Genomic DNA, 12746 nt, shown 5'->3' on the forward strand with positions numbered 1-12746 from the left:
CTTTGCAGGCCATACAATCTGCAGTAATTGCTCAGCTCTACCCTTGCATTATGAAAACAACCAAGGACAATATGTAAATGAAAGAACGTGGCTGTGTTCCAATAAAACGTTATTGACAAAACCAGAAAAATCTGAACAGCAGGCTGCACTCAGCCCATAGCTATAGTTTGCTGACCCCTGAACTATAGAATATTACATTATAGTATCTCATAGATTTGCCTTAATTTACTTAACCATTTTCTTATTGTTGGGCCTTTAGATTATTCCATAGCTTTTATTATGCTAATAAAACAACTTAAACAAATGTCTCTGATAAAAACTTTGTCTGCATTTCCAAAATTGCCCTCAGAATGGATTCCTACCAGTAGAATTTCAAGGTCAAAAGCTATCAGTACTTTTAAAGCTCCCCATTCTTTTGCTGCTTGTGGGGAGTGTAAATTGGTGTGTCATTTCTTGAAAGCAGTGTGGTGATGCCTAATTGCTGCCTCCCCAAGATCTTAGTGGTTTTAAGTCTGGTTATTTGTAAAGGAAAGCACAGCTGCACGGATTGTGTATTTTATAAAAAGCATCTGAGTGTCAATGTTTTGCGTATGTGTAATGGCTTATAGTTGGACTTTTCTTCAAGGTTATTGTCCATTCGCATTTCTTCTGCTTCTAAGTTTTATATGTTAGCCTTTTTTTTCCTTTTCCCAGCTTGTCTTTTTTTCTCCAATTTTATTTGCATTATATATATTTTAGAGGGTAAAAATCTGAGAGCACGCGTTCTAGAATCAGACCAACGAGGTTCACACTCTGGTTCTGCCATTTGTTGGCCCTGTGACCTTCCTCAAGCTTCCTACGCCCCAGCTTTCCTCTTTCTATAACGGAGTCATTGAGAGTATCTGCATCGTGTTGCTGCTTTGAGAAAATCACTATATACATTCCTTGCCCACAGTAAATGTTCAATAAACATTACCTATGAAATGATAGCGTGAAGGCACAGTCCCTTCATCACTTAAACATTCATGGTCTATCTGGTGATCAAATTCATTTTTTAAATATATTTTTAATTGATTTCAGAGGGGAAGGGAGAGGGAGCGAGAGACAGAAATATCAATGATGAGAGAGAATCATTGATTGGCTGCCTCCTGCACACCCCACACTGGGGATTGAGCCCTCAACCCGGCTATGTGCCCTGACTGGGAATCGAACTGTGACCTTGTGGTTCATAGGTCGATGCTCAACCATGCCAGCTGGGCCAAGTACATTTTTTACCTCTCTTTTTTAAACTTACTACAGCTTAATTTTTTAAAATTTCCCTGAATATTATTTTGGTGTAAAGTAGGAAGTCAGGCTCTAAAATGATTTATTTTCCAAATAGCTGGCCAATTATTCTAATACTTTTATTGACTAGTACATTCCTTCCTCGTTAGTTGGTGCTGTGACCTTTATCAAATATTTTGCTTTTACACACTCAAGGATCTGCCTCTGGGGACCTTGTCTTAAATTTATCTGCTGGTTTATTCTGGATTCTTCATCACCAACTTAATTATTGTGACTTTACGATATGTTTACACCCAGTAATGTAGCTCACTGCATTACTCTAGTTTCCCATTTTTTTCCCCTTAGATATTCTCATACATTATTCTGTCTGTTTCTAAAAATAATTGCTGTTACTTGAATTCAGATAGGGGGGTGTTAGAATAAAAACTACTAGGAACTAATAGTTGGCATGTGGTTAGCAGTCTTTTCAGAAGAGCTGATGATTAAACCAGGCACAGGAAGAGGACGGATAAGGGTTTTCAGCTGCCCTGGCTGTTGCGGCGCAGTTGGTTGAGTGTCGTCCTGAGCACTGAAAAGTTGCCGGTTTGATTCCAGGTCAGGGCACATACCTAGGTTGTGGGTCCAGTCCCTGGTTGGGGCATGTATGGGAGGCAACTGACGAGTTTCTCTCTCACATTGATGTTTCTCTCTCTCTTTTTTTTTCTGTCTCTCTCACTCTCCCTTCCTCTCTCTAAAATCAATAAAAGCATATCCTCTGGTGAGGATTAAAAAAATAATAATTCTTGGCAGGTACCTAATCCCTATGAACAACCATTAATTTAGATGTCATTCTGTTTTTTCTGTCTGAGTCCCAAGATCATCATCACATGTCTGCAAAGAAACTTCATTTTGTGTAGGGTTGATGAGGAATAAAGGTCCTTTTAAAGAGGCTAGATAACGCGGGTTCTCTCTCAACAATGCAGCCATGCGCAACCAAAGCAAGTAGTCTTGCTTTTAGCAAAGAGGAAGCCTGCAGCCTTTCCTTCACGTACAGAAGAAAGAGTAAAAAGTCAGCCTGAGGAAGCAATGCATATCTCATGGTGCCTACCCACTTCCTGATAAAGGATAGCTGCAAAGTAACACACCCCTTATTTTATTCATTCATTTTCGTATTTACTTAAGCCAATGTGAATGCCCACTACCTCTCAGTTTCCAGGAAGTGTTAGGGAGACAGAGGAAAGTGGGTGCTGGATGCCAAAATGATGGAGACAGGGCCCTGAGAAATTCACAGTCGCGCGGGGAAGAGAGCTGTGCATGAAAGTAATAATTGCTAGCCACGAGTGTGGTAATAGCCTTGAACCATGTGCTATGGAAGGATGCATTTTGTCTGCGGGGGAGGGAAGGGTTATTGGGGGTAGATGAACCTCTAGTAAGTCAGCAGTACAGTATTTCTAGCCATTCTAGAATCTAAGCTCTCAGTTAGACCAGCTAATTCATTGTCATGCTATAGGTATATTGTATCTACTCTGGTGGAGTCAGGAGTCAGATGGAGCAGATAACACTTGGAAATGTAAAAAATAGGGACTACGCAGCCTGTGTGGCTCAGTGGTTGAGCGTTGACCTATGAACCAGGAGGTCATGGTTTGATTCCCAGTCAAGGCACATGCCCAGGTTGCAAGCTTAATCCCCAGTAGGGGGAGTGCAGGAGACAGCTGATCAATGATTCTCATCATTGATGTTTCTATCTCTCGCTCCCTCTCCCTTCCTCTCTGAAATCAATAAAATATATATTTTAAAAAAAGAAGTAAAGAGTAAATATGAAAAGTACCTGGAGTGAAACCAGATTATACCTACATGATAGTAGCTTGGGATAGAATTCTTCAGTTTTCTGACATGTCACTGTGAAAATCCTGAATAATAAATATTAGATTGTATAGGCAGAATTTTAAAAAAAGAATTTCTAAGTGACTTTTGTGCGCTTTAATGGGTTAATATATTGAGAGTCCTTTGTATTTTAAAAACAACCTTGATATATAGATTTCAAAACATTATAACTAAAAGCTAATGATAAAAATAATGTCACATCTTACTTAACTCAAATAATTACTTTGATCTGTAATGTAAATGTTAAGTGTGTTCCTCAAGGTGATAATGAGTTATTTTTTTAAATTTTTACTGTTAGGATATTGAGGTTAAGTCTTGAATGTTTTTTAATTTTTATTGAATTTATTGGGGTGACATTGGTTGATAAAATCATATAGGTGCAGGCATACAAATCTCTAATCCAACATCTCTATATTGTATTGTATGTTCACCCCCTGAAGTCAAATCTCCTTCCATCAGTACTTATCTACCCTTTACCCTCTTCTACCTCCCCCCATTCCCTTTTCCCTCTGGTAATGGCTCTACTGTTGTCTATGTCTATGAGAGTTGTTTTTTTTTCCTTAATTTTTTAACCTTTTTCACCCAACCCCCCATCACCTCTCCCCTCTAAGAGCTGTCCATCTGTTCTCTGCATCTATGAGTCTGTTTCTATTTTGTTTGTTAGTTTATTTGGTTCATTAGATTCCACATATGAGTGAAATCGTATGGTACTTGTCTTTCTCTGACTGGCTTATTTCACTTAGTATAATGCTCTCCAGGTCCATCCACACTGTCACAAAGGGTAAGATTTCCTTCTTTTTGATGGCTGAGTAGTATTCCCTCGTGTTTTTGTTTAATGATCAGGAAAGATACCTGTGACCATGCAGATTGGGTTTCCAGACACACAATTTGGTCATTTTAGCCATGATTAAAATAATATAAAATGACATAGCATAGCTTAGAAAATAACGGTAAAGGAAATTTTCTAGTGAGATTTAGAATGTGGAATGGCTATTATTTTAATGGAAGAAAGTCTTGGGGGAGTCACCAAAAGGGATGGTAAACATTAAAATGTAGCTAAGGCATTGATGCAGCTGGTGACACCTTCTGTCCATGTTGAGTGAAGATGATCATGTTCTCTCCAACTTTCTATTCTTGTCAAGTTTTCGATGTCATTTTGTTCTTAATACATTGCGGACAGATCACGAGAATTCTCCCTTCATATTACACAGTGTTTTACAAAGTACCCTACTTTAAAAAGATATTAGCTTGTAAGAACATGTAACAAATAACTTCAAAATGCAATGGGCATTTAATTTTAAAGCGTGCCTTTAACATTTATGTAAAATGTTGTTTGTACTTGTTCAATAGAAACTTATCTGGCCACTGGGTAAAACTAGCAATAAAACTACTGGTCCGCAATGTGTTAATATCAAATTAAGATCCCATGAAAGTAAAATCTCACAGAACCAGTTTGTGACGTTCTCTTTCCGCAATCCAGCTGTGGTTTGGGTGTTCAGAACATCCAGGAACTGCCAGGTCAGTCCCAATTTCCAGGGCTCAGAGCACCTTCACGAAGTGCAGAAGGGCCATCTGACCTCCAGTCAGTGTGCCTGGTTCAGGTGAACTCAGTGTTTCTCATGACGACCTTGAAAATCACTCCCATGACCATGGAAGCCCTGCTGTAACATTCAGAGGAAAAATAATTATTGTTAATGAAATGGTGAGATTTCAAGGAAGAAAAGTGACTAACACCACATATGGGCCCACTCCTAGTGAGACGAGACCTGAAAAAAAGTTGGACAGATGCTACTTCCTACTTGTAGATAATTGCAACATCCAGGACAATTACACCCAGTCCACAGCTGGGCTCTGCCAGTGCGCATTCTCCTTGTAGAATACCCAGGAGAAACCCGTTTAGTTCAGAGGAGATTTCTCATTTAGATAGAAACTGACAGGTTCACCTGGAGTCTTCCCCAGGTACCTTATGCAAAAGCACAGGAATGGGAGGACGGCCAGTGATACGGAGAACCTGGGACCCTCGCTAGCTACGTGACATTGCAGTCAGCGTCTTCAAGGTCCAGGTTTTTATTTGCAAAATGGGAGTGATAATTTTGTGTTGACTTATGAGGTTAGAGGATTAAATAAGATAACACACTTAAAGGGCTTAGCACACTGCCTGGCCTCTGGCAAATGCTACATGGCAGAGAGCAGCTATTCATAACTCCTCATAACTCCAGGGGCTCGTTTCCTTGGGAACCTCCTCCCCCTTCCTCCCCCAGCACTGATTCTCTTTTAACTATATGGCAGTGGCGTATTTGTATCTATTTGGAGGGAATTAGGATATACAGAACAAACCTAGTTTCTATTCCTTTGTCATAATATAAGCCTTCCCTCACAAAATACCCAGAACACAGGCAATTCAAATGCAATGTGAGAAGGCTCATTATATATGAACGGTTGTCTGACTAAGGAAGGTAAGACCAGAAGAGCCATGTTAGGATGCCTTATTGCTGCCCTGCGTTTACTAGGCTTAATGGTGAATTCTCGCTGTTAGAATTAGTAGCGTTAGCATAGAGTCAGTATACTGGTTACAGTGATCTCTGAAGAGAACTCTGCTCCCTAGAGAGTGGGTACCCTGTCTTCCCAATAAAAGAGAAGCAGCTGGCACCTTCTGTGACTCTCCAGCTTAGTGACTCCGTTCTGTCCATCTCTGACGCCCCCTGGGGCTGGCTGAGAGTGGAGAGATAGTAATTCCTCCTGCACATGGAGCAGGAGCTGCTTTTTGGAAGTTGTGTGGGCGACGATTACTTTGATAGGTGTTTGAAAACCCCGGTAGCACATAGATGACACTTTCATGGTTTGGGGAAGTTCAGTCTATTTTGGGCAGGCACCTGGCTCTGCACATGCGGCTTTTTCCAGCAATTCCCAGGCATCCCTGCATTTTTATGATTTTCCATCTGGTTGTTTTGGAACAACTTCCCTATGTCCACCTACCACCTTAACCAATAGCGAAAGGTCACAACAAAAATGACCAGAGCCCAGGTGCTGGAATGGATGTGTGTCTGTGGCAGAATCCAGTTTCATTTTTAGCAGAGCACACTTTTTTCCTGTTGTTCCGAAAACTACCACCACCCCATTCCAACTTGGGGGACACTAAGGACAGGCTCCATGTATAGGTTTATGTACTCTCCTTGAAACCATCTGTACAGCCCTAGCTGGTTTGGCTCAGTGGATAGAGCATTGGCCTGCGGACTGAAGCATCCTGGGTTTGATTCCAGTCAAAGGTACACCCCTCTGTTGTAGGCTTTTTCCGGCCCAGGCCCTGGTAGGGGCTCATGCAGAAGGCACCCAATTGATGTGTTCCTTTCATACTGATGTTTCTCTCTTTCTTTCCCTCTCTCTTCTACTATCTCTAAAAATCAATGGAAAAATATCCTCACCAGGATTTTAAAAAAAAATACCCAAACCATTTGTACTCAAACACAAATATTTCTAACTCAATCAAGAGCCCTTATTGTTTGTTGTAGAGAAAAACTCTATACCTGAATTATAGCATACAGATTTGTAGCTCTATTTTCAGAGAAAGGACTAACTGGCATATCACAGGTCAGCAATATTACTGAATACCAGAATTACATATTACACACTCACCTTAAGGTGAAAAAATTGGCTGGTTTATTCAAATCCATTAAATTAAAGGGCATATGATAATTGGGTTGTATGTTAATGAGAAAGGGAAGAAGGAACTTAAATCTCATAGAACAGTAATTACTAATGAATTACAGGAATGTGAAAAAGGCTTACCAGGAATTGTGGGACTTTGGGCTGGGAAGAATCTTAGGTGTTGACTTCAGTCATCTTAATTTTACAGATGAGAAATTGAGACAAAAGGAAGTTAAATGACATCTCAAGGCCACAGATTAGTAAGTGGAAAGTTGAGACCACAAGCTTGATCTTTCAATTTCAAGACCAGTGTTTTCAAAACACACAAGCAAATTGTGTCTTCTCTTCAACATTATACAATTTAATTTAATAAGCACCTACTTAGGAGGTCCTACTATTTACCATACCATGTTAGTTCCTACCACCTCCTATCGATACACCTAAACACAGGAGTGTAGATTCATTGAAGGGATCGAATGAAATGATTCAGAATGTATCTGTTATTTCTTCAAGAGTTATATTTTTTATGTTTTACAAAGAAAACTATGTTCAGATACAGTATTTTAAGTTGTTTATCTGGGACAACTTTTAGGTGATGGGGAAGCTGGGTTCACGCATCAAGCGGAATGAATCATAACCGCATACCATTATCACGAGCACCAGGGGTGAGAAACCTGGTTCTTACTGTGCACTTTTTTCTTCACAGAAGCATGGCTGTTAGTGGAAGCCCTTTGGTCTGCCCCTGGCTAATTTGAGGTAAATGGAAACAATTTGTTTCCTGTTCTATCGTGAGCCTTGGAGACGGGTGCTGTCACAGCACAAGCTGTGTCTGCCTGCAGTTAGAGTTGGCCAAAGCAGTTCATCAATACATTGCCTTACTGATATATTTGGAGCACCAACTACCAACCAGGCCTCCCACCTCTGTTACCCAGACACAGGTCCACATGGAAGTACAGAAACCAGAGATGGACTGGGCATGCTTAGAGGAATTCACTTGGCTCTGGGACTAACCTATTTGAAAGGGAGGCTCTGATTAAAAATAGGCTTACAAAAAAAGGATAGAAAACTCATGCTCTATCTGGACAAGTGTTAAAGTATCAGGAGACGAGCCAGTACAGTAGGTGGAACATCAGTAGATTTTAGGTAGTGGCTGCAAGCACATCCTTCAAGATCGTAGTACCTAAGGCAGAGCTCAGAAAAGCTTACCTATGCCAGATATCAGGACCTGAACCTGATGTGAGGGGGGAAATGAGCAGTTACATCAGCGTGCATCTCGAATTAAGCCAACCAACAAACAAATCCACTGGATACATGAGTCTTCAGAAGTTATATGCTATTAGTTTTCCTTCATACTCAAATAACTAATACATCTGTGCGTTTTAATCAGCTATTCCCACCACTGGACTCGTCTCATTTCTTGCCTCTTCATGTCCCCAAGGATCTATAGAGCATGTCCCCTGTCACAAGCTTGGAACTGATCAGACAGTCGTATTTTTGACTGATGACTGTTCTGCTCCAGTTACTGACACCTGAGCTGGGCCAAGTGAGTGGACTGGAGACTGTGCTGACAAATTGAATACATGGCACAATTCAGTTCCTGCCTCTCAAATCCCTGTGGTTCATGGGCCTGAAGGTAGGTCTCTCTCTCTCTCTCTCTCTCTCTGAAAACAAATCACTTGAGGCTCTACTCTAGGCAGGCCATGAGGCCACACGCTAATAGCTTGCGATGTTGGTAATTGCAATCGTATGAGAGAAGTCTCCCGTGTAGAATTTGATGACAGTGACCCCCTAAGAGCAGGGCATTGGTAATTTGAGTGCCCGCTTTAAGAAGAATCTGACTTTTTAAAAATGTTTCCCTTCTCTGCTTAAAACTTCAGAAATCTAGTGAACAATATTGGCAGAGTTGGGACAGTTAGACAACATTCAAACTTCAGTCTCTGATCCTCTCTGATCTCTAGGAAAAAAGAAATAGAAAAGCAGGCCACCAGCCACCTATAGTTTATGGAATTATATTGTGCTACCCTGAGAAAGTGAAATACACTGGTTCCATAAAGGACACAAAAATATTTGTCTGCAAAGAATTATAAGTAAGAGTGGGTTTCATATCTTCAATTAAATCATGTTTACTGCATAAAACATATGCTGATTTCCTTTTAACTCGAGAAAGAAAGTACTGTTTGCACAAGGTGTCCCCAGTTGGTGATGTAAGCAAAGTGTCCTAGGAAGGGCTTGGAATTGATTGATTAATATTTACTAATTTATATTTAAGAAAATTAAGAAACACATTTTTTAATCCTCACCCAAGGTTATGTTTTTATTGATTTTGAGAGAGAGAAAGAAACTTCAATGTGAGAAAGAAACATTGATTGGTTGCCTGCCATCGGTGCCCTAATCAGGGATTGGAACCACAACCTTTTGGTGTGCCCTGACTGCGACTTGAACCTTTTGGTGTACAGGACGGCACTCCAACCGAGTCACCTGGCCAGGGCAAAACACATTTTCTTAAATGTGAAAAAGTTTTACAAGTTCTCTAAAATTTCTTTTTTTAAAGAAAATGACAAAGAAATCCTGTTTAGCTACTTTATTGGCATTAAGAATCCATTTCCTCTGTTTTGTGTTGTTTTTCATTGTGATCCCAGGTCTGGCTCTCCTGTTTCTCATCTGTCATCCTGTCCAGATCCTGTCATGGCCTCTGTCCCCGGATGGCAGTGTTTCTTCTGCTTTTCTGTTTTAGGCCTGGAGATAAAATATGGAGAGATTGAGACTTTTAGCGAATCTTTCAAACCCTACTTTCTTTCTTTCCAGAAGCCAGCATCCATTTGATTCCACAGAGGTGGTGGGATTTTTCTCCTTGTTTTAATCTTGGCTTTGTTTCTGGTCTGACATAAAGAAGGTTTTCTTAAGAGTCTATAAACCAAATGCATATTATTAACAAAACATTCTCAGGGGCACAGGAAGTTTTGAAAATGACCTTTGGTACTAGTTGTCCGAGCCAATTCCTCAGGAATCAATTTAATCATAGAAGGGATGTTTACCAGAAGATTGGCAATTCACATACCGTGTGTGCATGTTTTATAGGCTGTTTTCTTGGATTAGCCTTAAAAACATGATGAGAAAGGCTAAGCACAGTGTGGGTGTTCCTGTTACTTCATATTTACATTGGATCCTTGTAAACCCTATCCAAAGGGTAAGATTCCTAGATGGTGAAGATTCTGAACTCTGCATATTATGGAAAAAGCAAATGAGATAGACTGACAAGCATTTGCTTTGCATATTTGATGGAAGTGGACTAGTGTCATAGGGCTGAAGGAAAGCTCCAGAAAATGATAACAAGATCCAGCTTTAAATGAAACAAGAAAACATTTCAAGGGTAAGAAATTGCTGGATAAAATTAAAGAATGTATTAGTGATAGGTAGATGTGTTATAAAATATTGTGATTAACATCTGGAACAAACAGAAGAATTTAAAAATCAGAGCTAGACTAGACTTATTGGGCTGATCACTTCATAAGGTATATAAATGTCTAATCACTACACGGTACGCTGTGTATACTATACACTGAAACTAATATACCACGGTATGTCAACTGTAATTGAAAAATAAGTTTAAAAAAAATAGAAACCAGAGCTAGGTAAAAAAATGGAAGGTGAGCTGGAAAGACAACGTAATCTGGTCAGTGAAAGCACTCCCTCGTGTGAGAACAAAAGAAGCTCTTGACCAACTTCTTTGACTTCCATATTTATGGTGTGAGAAGATAAGTGGTATTATTGGGGAACGATGAAAAATATAGACGTAGAATGATTTTATATGTCAACACAACACTGAACAGCTATCTGGAAATTGCCACAGGGTTCAGAAAAAGTTGAACTCTTCATTTGACTGTTAGGTATTAAACTAGTTTAACCCGAGAATATTCCGTCAGTTCTGTTTTAACTCCTGCTTGAAAATGCAAATTCATTTTCCTGTGCACTTGATATACTGAGGAACAATTTGAACATGACCTGTGATTGCTTGAGCACAGCATATAATTTGAGCAAGCATGTGATTTTCTCCTCAAGAAACATGAGGTGAATGAGAAAAATGGCACCTAACTCAGCTGAGCTACATGGGAATCCACAAAACACACATGCACAGCTCGCTCACCTGCCCCTGGGGCTCCAGCCTCCCATCGGATTCCAGATAAACTCTCTGCCACTTCCCAGTGCTCACAAGCTGTAGACCTTTCCGATTCCCACGTCCACAACTGAACCTTGGGCCTTTCCCAAGGCAAAGTGCATTCCTTAACATCGATGGTGTGTAACACTATGCCAACCTTTTTATCAGGTTCCTATCTTTGTAAAAAAAAATATTTCTCATGAAAAAATTTTAAATCCTCACCCAAGGGTATTTTTTATTGATTTTAGAGAGAGAAGAAGGGGGAGAGAAAGATGGAGAGAGAGAGAACCGTCGATCCATTGTCTCCTGAATGTGCCCTGACTGGGTATCGAACCCGCAACCTTTTGGTGCACAGGAAGATGCTCCAACCAACCGAGCCACCCAGCTAGGGCTTCCTGATAAAAATTGTGAGTGTTATGCTGCTAGTCCTAATTTCCCTGGAAGCCCTATTTTTTGGGGGGTGGGGGGGGAGCGGGGGGGGGGTCATACATAGCATTGTGGCTTCTAAGAATGCCTCTGTCACGTGATAGCAGAACTGCCCCACTGCAGAGGAGAATGTGCAGCCCTGAGCACTGTAGTATGCCCAGCCTCTGAGCCCTGGAGGAGCTGTTTCCTGCACGCGGGGTCTGTTCCATACCCTCCCTCATTAGCGAGAAAATCCACACAAGTGACTCCGTCTTCATTGTCAGGTTTGCCCTCTGGCCACTGCATGCCTAATGCCCCACGGCTTCGTTTGCCTAGGATGGGCCTCACCAGCTGGCAGTGGCTCCTCCTTTGAGATGCGTTTTCCAAAGGCCAAATGGACCATTCTGTTGCCTTTTCAAAGAGAACCACACAGGAAGGAAAACAAGAAATTCAACTTTTAAGCTGGGCTATTCATGGCCTTTGCTAAATCCTGGCAGAGAATCGCGGTTTTTCATTACGATTCATCTCACTGATTTCCTAATGGAATGAACCAGCCTTTTTATTAAGACCACAGGAAAGCAAAGTCGGGTTACCCAAGTCATTAACCATTGTTATCTGACGAGTGAGAAACGAATCCCTTTTCAATATGCATTCGGGGATTCCTGTGTTTTCTTCCACTGGGTTCTGTTTTGTGAAAATTGTTTCAAGGGAAAGGAGGTCAGTCTGGCATACTCTGCCCCGCTCCAACAATGTGTGCCTTTGCTCCGGGCGCAGGCGAAATGATGGGGAGGAGCGCAGTCATCGAAATGTAGTGTGAACAGTTCTAGTCCCACTGTTAAGAGAGACCAGCCGTTTCACTCCCTCCAGAACATTCCATCCCCACAGCCAACAGGAGTGTTATTTCATCAGTTTTAGCTTTTCAATTACAGCACACACACATACACTCTGACATTTCTGTCTCCTACTAACCCCCCACTCCATAGAGAGAGCAATTTGTATAAGAAGGGAGAATGAAAGCAAGTACATATTAGCATTCAGCAGTCTACTTGTGGAATACATAGATCAGGAAAAGGGAAATCATTAATGCAAAACAAGCTTTCTAGAATAACTGTATGCAAAGGTTTGTCTACACAGTTCTCCTAAATTGGCTCCATTCTTTTCCCTTTGCATAAATCAAAACCAATAGTTGATATGTGAAAAGTATTGCTTTCTAAGGTGACTTGTGGTATATAGGATACAACTGGACATTATAAAGTCAATTTGTTGCAGGAAAAAAATTCAAGATGCATTTTATCTTCAAATAGCATTGTACAAATCCACAGCAAAATGCAAGATTTCTGAGCCTGTGACACCTCACAGTAACTACTTCCCTTTCAGCCTTCACTGGACCTGGATTTTATACTCTACAGCAACA

The sequence above is a fragment of the Myotis nattereri genome (assembly GCF_964212035.1).
Source record: "Myotis nattereri genome assembly, chromosome: 16".
In the NCBI taxonomy this organism is placed as follows: domain Eukaryota; kingdom Metazoa; phylum Chordata; class Mammalia; order Chiroptera; family Vespertilionidae; genus Myotis; species Myotis nattereri.